Source organism: Erythranthe guttata, chromosome 11 (assembly GCF_056151865.1).
Source record: "Erythranthe guttata isolate IM_541 chromosome 11, IM_541, whole genome shotgun sequence".
Classification (NCBI taxonomy): domain Eukaryota; kingdom Viridiplantae; phylum Streptophyta; class Magnoliopsida; order Lamiales; family Phrymaceae; genus Erythranthe; species Erythranthe guttata.
In genome coordinates, this window is record NC_142543.1 from 3,682,078 (window position 1) to 3,690,828 (window position 8,751).

The 8,751-nt window shown below is 35.6% G+C and overlaps 1 long non-coding RNA gene and 1 pseudogene across 2 annotated transcripts; both read left to right on the top strand.

Annotated features, from left to right (window-relative positions):
- The first annotated feature begins 95 nt into the window (after positions 1-95).
- Positions 96-3,767, top strand: LOC105965391 (calcium-transporting ATPase 9, plasma membrane-type-like; annotated as a pseudogene). Its single transcript, XR_016034357.1, has 19 exons — positions 96-134; positions 709-825; positions 904-943; positions 1,029-1,144; positions 1,239-1,370; positions 1,464-1,553; positions 1,644-1,713; positions 1,798-1,868; positions 1,958-2,041; positions 2,127-2,204; positions 2,290-2,352; positions 2,463-2,546; positions 2,640-2,722; positions 2,805-2,915; positions 3,001-3,056; positions 3,144-3,186; positions 3,274-3,357; positions 3,431-3,597; positions 3,695-3,767. The product of XR_016034357.1 is annotated as a calcium-transporting ATPase 9, plasma membrane-type-like (transcript).
- A 67-nt stretch (positions 3,768-3,834) lies between these two features.
- Positions 3,835-5,856, top strand: LOC148766804 (uncharacterized). The gene is made up of 2 exons (XR_016034177.1): positions 3,835-4,250; positions 5,544-5,856. It is a non-coding gene; the product is annotated as an uncharacterized LOC148766804 (long non-coding RNA).
- Positions 5,857-8,751: the final 2,895 nt, after the last annotated feature.

The following is an 8,751-nucleotide window of genomic DNA, read 5'->3' on the forward strand; positions in this document are numbered from 1 at the left end:
ATGGGCTTAGTTGTACTCTGCACCCTTGAAATATAGGTTTTTTGCATTTTACACCCTAAAAAGCAATTTATAGCATTTTGTACCCTAGAAACACGATGAATAATGCTTCATGCACTCCGTGTGAATTTTTAAAGGTAATTTAATATTTTAGGTGGTATTTTTTATGATATCATTTCTTTTATTCATCAATCATTTCGAAATTGCAAAGTGTAAAAATAAAAATACATCTCATCAACATATTAATTTATTTTTTCACAATAAAATGTTTTACGAAAAAAAATATAGTTTTCTTAGCACATGGTACATTGTGAATGATTTATTGTGTTTCGATGGTTCAAAATGCTATTAAGTTTGTTCAAGGGTGCAAAGTGCAAAAATACCACATTTTAAGGGTACAAAATGGGATTAACCCAAAATTATGTGTTTATTGTAAGAATATTGTGGTCTATATATATTACGTATATAATATTATATATTATATTAAGTTATTTAATGGATAAATTATTTATAATTTTATTGGCTATTTTATTGTGGTAATTAAAAGAGTTATAACTATTGAATAAAAGGACATGTCTCTAGAGTTATTTTGAAGGGTTGTAACTTTAGTGAAATGTTAATTAAAGAGTTGTGACTCTATCGTAAGAGTTGTTTCCTTGATGCATGCATGTGCACCTCTTTCTGATTGTCTAAGTCTTGGTCCTTTTGCAGCAAGCCGCCCTCGTGCTTAATGCTTCGTGATGTTTCCGCTACACGTTAGACCTGAAAAAAGACGAAGAACAAGAAAAGAGAAGACGGATGATCAGAGCACATGCTCAGGTCATAAGGGTAATATTAAAACACATTAGTCTTCATTCCGTACTTTTATTAATTCGATTCTTGATATTCTGGTGTCGGTGGTTGTAGGCTGCACTGCTCTTTAAGTTGGCTAGACAACGAGCAATAGGTATTTTTCGAGCGTTGCTTCTTTTTAAGCGGGTTTTCCTATTTCCATCTCTGCTACAAACCTGATTTGATTTTCGTCAAATCAGTATTAGGCACGACAGTAGCTCCACCATCTCCTAACGGTGATTATGAAATCGGACTCGAGCAACTTGCTTCGATGAACATGGATCATAATATTACAGCACTGCAACAATATGGAGGGGTAACACTTCCTTTTTCCCTTCACCATCTCTCTAGGAAGTTTGCTAACATATGCTATATGCATAAATATTAATCTCGACCGTCATTTTATTCAGGTTAAAGGGTTGGCAGATATGATAAAAACAGACGTCGAAACAGGGATATACGGTGACGAAAATGAGTTATCACGAAGAAAGAATGCTTTCGGCTCAAACACGTATCCCGTGAAAAAAGGAAGGGGTTTCTTGGTAAGACTTGTCTAGAGTGTTATATTTGTTTGATAGGATGTTCTTACTTATACATTTCCACCATTTACTTATTCGACGTTTGTTTTTGCGCAGAGATTCCTATGGGAGGCTTGGCAGGATCTAACTCTCATTATTTTAATAATAGCCGCCGTGGCCTCTTTGGCTCTCGGAATAAAAACTGAGGTTGGCTTGAAATACAACAATACCATAGTATTAAAAGAATTTATATAATTTCCTTCATATATAAATTTAAGAATTGCTCGTGTTTTCCAGGGCCTGGAGGAAGGATGGTACGACGGAGGAAGCATCACCTTTGTTGTTCTTCTGGTTATTTTTGTTACAGGTTATAAAATTCAGATTGGTTATTTATAACCTTAGGAGAGAAGTAATATAATTTTCACTTTTTATCATTGCATCTGTTGTTCAGCAACTAGTGATTATCGGCAGTCCCTCCAGTTTCAAAATTTAAACGAAGAAAAACGGAACATCAAATTGGAGGTAATATTCCAGTCACGAACTTATTCAAGCTTTTTACCTTCTTGTTATTGTTCTCTTTAGAGTACTCTCATGGACAAACATATGTACAGATGATCAGAGGTGGCAGAAGAAACAAGGTTTCGCTATACGAGATTGTGGTTGGAGATGTCATACCTCTCCAGATTGGTGATCAGGTGATAACAGATCCGATTTTACTCGATATACTTTCTTGGACCACGCATCATTGTCTAAAAGAGTCTCCTAATGTATTTTACACAGGTTCCTGCCGATGGAATCTTGATAAGCGGACATTCTCTCGCCATTGACGCATCCAACATGACTGGAGAAAGCAAGATTGTGAGCTGCTTAGACTTTATTTTGAAGGTTCTATAATATTAGATAATTATATTTTTATTTCTCACACACAATGCCATTATTGCAGGTCCACAAATCTCCATTTTTGATGTCTGGTTGCAAAGTAGCAGCTGGTGCCGGAACAATGATGGTAAGATATAAAACTTTCCCACCTCCAGTAAACGAATTTTCGACCACGCTTAATTTCTGTTCCAATTTCAGATGTTGAATTATTATAACAAGTTCAAATTTCTGTTTCAGGTAACTGGTGTCGGAATCAACACCGAATGGGGATTGTTGATGGCCTGTATCTCAGAAGATACCGGTGAAGAAACTCCTTTGCAGGTACTTATTGGATATAACGGTTCATCTTTTCATTGTTTACTTACTACATGAAAATAAATAAAACCAATTATGGATCCTGTTGATACATTACAGGTGCGCCTGAATGGTGTTGCAACGTTTATAGGCATCGTTGGGCTCACCGTGGCTCTCTTCGTGCTGATTATTCTCTTAATCAGGTAATTTGGGCAGTGTTTCGTGTTATCTTATTCTACGACCACTTTCTGAGTATCAGTAACATTGACAAATTAATTACCTCAGATTTTTCACGGGGACGTAAAAAAATCCCGATGGATCTGTTCAGTTCGTCCATGGAGAGACCAGTGTTGGCGAAATAGTTGATGGGGTTATACACATATCATAACTGCTGCTGTAAGTTTCTACATTTTGATACGTAATTGCGAATACGTTAGATAACCTTCCTTTTTCTGTTCATTGACTGAAGTCCTTCGTTTAGGTCATGATAGTGGTGGTTGCAGTCCCGGAAGGGCTCCCGTTGGCTGTAACCTTGTCTTGAGTATCATAACTTGTCTTTTGTGTACATCAATTGTTGCCGTTTTGTCCTTATTTTGATTTCGATTTATCTTGAATTTATAACAGCCTAGCATACTCCATGAAAAAGATGATGGCTGACAAGGCCTTGGTATGTCGACTTTACTTCATCTTTCCCAGAATATTTAGTTTATTCAATTGTATTACAGCTTTATTATTAACTCAACATATCTTTCAGGTGCGTAGACTTTCCGCCTGTGAAACCATGGGATCTGCAACAACCATTTGCAGTGACAAGACTGCAACATTGACACTGAATCAGGTTATTTTACTTTCTCTGTCCTTTTTTTTTTCCGACTTTGGTGTAACTAACTTTGACAAACCACGCAAGACAGATGACTGTAGTTGAGGCTTATGTTGGGAAACAGAAGATGGATCCTCCTGAAGACGGTGCTCAGTTGCATGCAACAATTTCCTCTCTTCTAGACGAGGGACTTGCACAGAACACTTCCGGCAGTGTTTTTCTATCTAATGTATTCTTTTCATCAGTACGTGAGTGCACGTGAGCATGGATTTTTCAAGTCTTTTCGTAAATAAATGTCTGTGCTTCGGAAGGGAGTGTGATCATTAACCGAGTTTTTATCTCTTGTAGTGTTTAGGAGGGTGCAATGGAGGTTTCGGGATCTCCAACCGAAAAAGCTGTCCTTCAATGGGATGTTAAGGTACTTTTAAGTCGTACGAAATAGTGTATCTATATTTCCAACTTTTAACATAACGAAATCAGAATCCGTATTAGTTCTCCATGTCTCTCCTTTCAATTCCATTAAGAAGCGAGGGGGTGTTGCAGTAAGAGGAAAGGTAACGATTCATTTATTCGATGCTTTTATGCTCATGTTTATAGTGGTTCTTCTTCTTTGTAGGTGAAGTAAAAATAGGTGTTTCAGTTTTGCACAAAAATAAACACATAGGTGCCTCGAGCAAATTATTCCTGCATTAAGAGAAGATTTAATTGTTTACTGATCTCGTTATAGATCTGATTTTGGGGAATAGAATATTTTCGATGCCCTTTTTGTTCGACAGGAGAGAGAGCTACTAAACTATTTCCGATGCACTGTCGTTCTAACTTCCGTTAAAGGCTACCGGAATAAAGGCATGCGGTACGAAATAAGCGATGGCTGCAGTGTGCAACTGCCTCGGCCCAAGACCTGTTTGAAGGTAATTTTTGTGGGGTTAATTGCAAATTCCACCCTTGTGAAATCTCTAATTGCCAAATAACCCCCTGTGAAAAAACAATTCACTCATGCCCCCCTATGTTAACAAAGTCAATGCATTAAGGCCCCTGGAGGCAACTCGTGTCTCTCACTCGCCAATTTTGCGATTATTCAAGCTATTTTTTGGAAGGAAATGGCATAAATACCCCTTCATAAAGAAAGAAAAAATCAGATTGATTTAATTATAAATAACCTAAATTTATAGGACCAAATTGTAATTTCCAAAGTTCACACCTTCTTCCCCATTTCCGTCGGCCCACCTCCGAGCCACTAATAAATTCTGCACCGCCGCCGTCTGGCCCCACCGACACCCACCCACTCCTTCAAATTTCTCTCCCTGGACACCGCCGCCGTCTCGCATCACCGCCGCCCAGCCCTCCTTCAAACTCCTCTCCCTCGACACCGCCTATTTCCTCCGCCACACCTTACCCCAACTCCTGCAACTTTGTTGCGTCTGCCATGGATGTCACCTCCATGGCAGCACACTCCCCCTTCCATCGCCGGCCAATCATCATAGGCTACTCCGAGCAGCGACCCTACCTCACTGGAGAGTGGAGACACTCTATCGGCGACCCTACCTCACTGGAGATCTCTCCGCCGCCGATTAATAAATACGCCGCCGCTGTCTCTGTATATTTCGTTTTGTTGTTTGTTTAGGTGGCGGATTTATGTGGTTGTAGGTGGCGGATTTAGGTGGTGAATTTGAAGAAGGTTGTGGTGGTGACTGGTGCAGGAAGGAGGCGTGATTTTTTTATTTTTTTTCTTTTGATTTTTTTATTCATGATTATCATTATTTTAATATAAAATATAAAATACAAAATTACAACACATATAAAAACTTTTAATTTACAATATATTTTAATTCTTTGTTTATATATTTTTTACTTTTTGTAATTACAAAATAATTTTATTTTATATAATATTACATAATTATGATATAAAATTTGGTGTAATTAAAATCAATTATCCTATACTAATTGTTGAAAAAGCCCAAGGACATTTCAGTCTTTTTACCTTTAGTCAAAGCCTAAAAATAAAAACGGTGCAGTCTGCTTCGAAAATGTTAACACAGGGGGGCATACGCGAATTTTTTTTTTACAGGGGGGTATTTGGCAATTATAGATTACACAGGGGTGGTATTTGCAATTAACTCAATTTTTGTGCTTCTCGTATTTTATTCGATGTTAGGAACAGTAAAAGTAAATTATGCCATTTTACCTGTCTATGGCTCTGATAGGAAAAATGAACTTCAAGGGCAAGCTGAGGGAGCTCCCGGTAATGGTTATGTCGCCGGAGAACGTTTTGCTCGCACTGATAGGTATTAGCCTATATCAAGATTTTATTATTACTATTATTATTATGAAATATATATTCCTGTTTTCAGTATCTAGATTCTTGTATAATGGGAGATGGTTAGTCTAATGACAATGCGGATGAAGGTTTTTCAAATGGTTTAGAGAGGTATAAATAAATTTCAAGTAGCAGTTATATGTTCCTTGAATTTCTCATTATGTTGAGTTTGCGATTTTCTTTATTTATTCTTTTGGTGCTGGGAAATTATATGACATTGGATTATGATTTATGATTCAAATCTTGCGATTCAATTCATTCATACCTGACTCGATTCAAATGTCAAAATAAATTTTTAAATATAATCAAATCGATCAAATTTTACGGTTTACGATTACCAATTTGGTTTTGGGAGAAAATGAATGAATTTACGAAAAATTTAATTTATTATATTATTTATATCATAAACTTGGGATAATTACATATTTGGTCCCTATATTACATACATTTTTTTGAAATTTTGGTCCATAAATAAGAAATGCAACCCAAGTGGGGGTCAATTTAAAATTTCTGGAAATCCACTCCCCTGACTGAAACAGTTTTCCTTTTCCTTTTGGTCCTTAAACCATAAATGCACCACTCAATTTGAAATTTATGGAAATCTAACTGCCTGGCTGAAATGTTTTTGAAAATTACAGAATCATCCCTATACTAACTCCCATCTTCCCAACTGCTCCACCTAAATTGCAAATTTAACCCCAAAGTGCATCTCTCTTGCAATATCAGAAATATCCGCCACCAACGCAGTATGCTTCTATTCCTCCTCAGCTATAATCGCGCGTGACTCATTTACGAAAATTCCCAATACCGAGTTTAAAATCTTATGATTTACGATTCAAATCTTACTATTCAAACAGTTCATACCTAAGTCGATTCAAAAGTTAAAATAAATCTTAAATATCAACAAAACAATCAAATTTTACAATTTACGATTTAGGAAAACTATAATTTATTATATTATTTATAATAAATTTGTGAAAATTACAATTTTTGTCCCTATATTATATACAGTTTTTTATTTTGATCCTTAAACCGGAAATGCCCCCAAGTTGAGGTCAATTAGTAATTTCTGAAAATCCACCTCTCTGAAATAGCTTTGAAAATTGCAGAATCACCCCTATACTTACTCCATCTTCCTAGCCGCTCCACCCAAATTGCAAATTTGCCCCAAAGTGGATCTCTCTTTCAACATCCAAAATGTCCGCCACATTTATGAAAGTTCGCATTTCCGAGCATAAAATCTTATGATTTACGATTCAATTCATCTATATCTATGTCGATTCAAATGTTAAAATAAATCTCAAATATCAACAAATCGATCAAATTTTACGAATTTTGGTCCCTATACAATATACCTTTTTATTTTTATTTTTTGGTCCTTAAACCAGAAATGCACCACAAGTGGGGGTGAATTTGTAATTTCTGGAAATCCACCTCCCTGGGTGAATTTTTTTTGAAAATTGCAGAATCACCCCTATACTTATTCCATATTCCCAGCCGTTCCACCCAAATTGCAAATTTAACCCCAAAGTGGATCTCTCTTGCAATATCCGAATTATCCGCCACCAATGCATTATGCTTTTACTACTCCTCAGCTATAAACATGTGTGACTCATTTACGAAAATTCGCAATACCAAGTATAAAATCTTATGATTCACGATTCAAATCTTACAATTTAATTCGTTCATACCTAAGTCAATTCAAAAGTAAAAATAAATCTAAATATCAACAAAACGATCAAATTTTACGATTTAAGAAAACTATAATTTATTATATTATTTATAATAAACTTGCGATAGTTACAGCTTCTGTCCCTATATTATATACATTTTTTAATATCGGTCCTTAAATCGGAAATGCGAGTTCAATTTTTAATTTCCGCAAACCCACCTCCCTAGCTGAAAAAGTTCTGAAAATTGCAGAATCACCCCTATACTTGCTCCATCTTCTTAGCCGCTCCACCCAAATTGCAAATTTGATCCCAAAGTGGATCTCTCTTTCACTATCCAAAATATCCGCCACATTTACGAAAATTCGCAATACCTAGCACAAAATCTTATGACTTACGATTCAAATCTTACGATTCAATTCAGTCATATCTATGTCGATTGAAATGTTAAAATAAATCTTCAATATCAATTAATCGGTCAAATTTACGATTTTTGGTCCCTATATTATTATACCTTTTTTTTTTTCTAATTTTGTTCCTTAAACCAGAAATGCACCCTAGTGGGGGTCAGTTTGTAATTTCTGAAAATCCACCTCGCTGATTTAAACAGTTTTGAAAATTGCCGAATCACCCGTATACTTGCTCCATCTTCCCACCAGCTCCACCCAAATTGCAAATTTAACCCCAAAATGGATCTCTCTTGCAATATCCAAAATATCCGCCACCAAAGCTGTATACTTTTACTACTCCTCACCTATAAACGCGTGCGACTCATTTACGAAAATTCGCAATACCGAGTATAAAATCTTATGATTTACGATTCAAGTCTTACAATTTAATTCGTTCATACCGAAGTCATTTCAAAAGTAAAAATAAATCTTAAATATCAACAAAACGATCAAATTTTACGATTTACGATTTAAGAAAACTTTAATTTATTATATTATTATAATAAACTTATGATAATTACAGATTTGGTCCCTATATTATATATCATTTTTAATATCAGTCCTTAAACCGGAAATGCCCCCAAGTGGAGTTCAATTTGTAATTTCCGAAAATCCACCTCCCTAGCTGAAATAGTTCTGAAAATTGCAGAATCACCCCTGTATTGCCTATACTTGCTCCATCTTCTTAGCCGTTCTACCCAAATTGCAAATTTGACCCAAAAGGGGATCTCTCTTTGACTATTCAAAATATCTGTCACATTTACGAAAATCCGCAATACCGAGCACAAAAATTTATGATTTCAAGTCTTACGATTCAATTCATTCATATTTGTGTCGAATGAAATGTTTAAATAAATCTTAAATATCAACTAATCGATACAAAATTACGATTTTTAATCCCTATATTATTATACCTTTTTTTAATATTGTTCCTTAAACCAGAAATGCACCCCAGTGGGAGTCAATTTGTAATTTC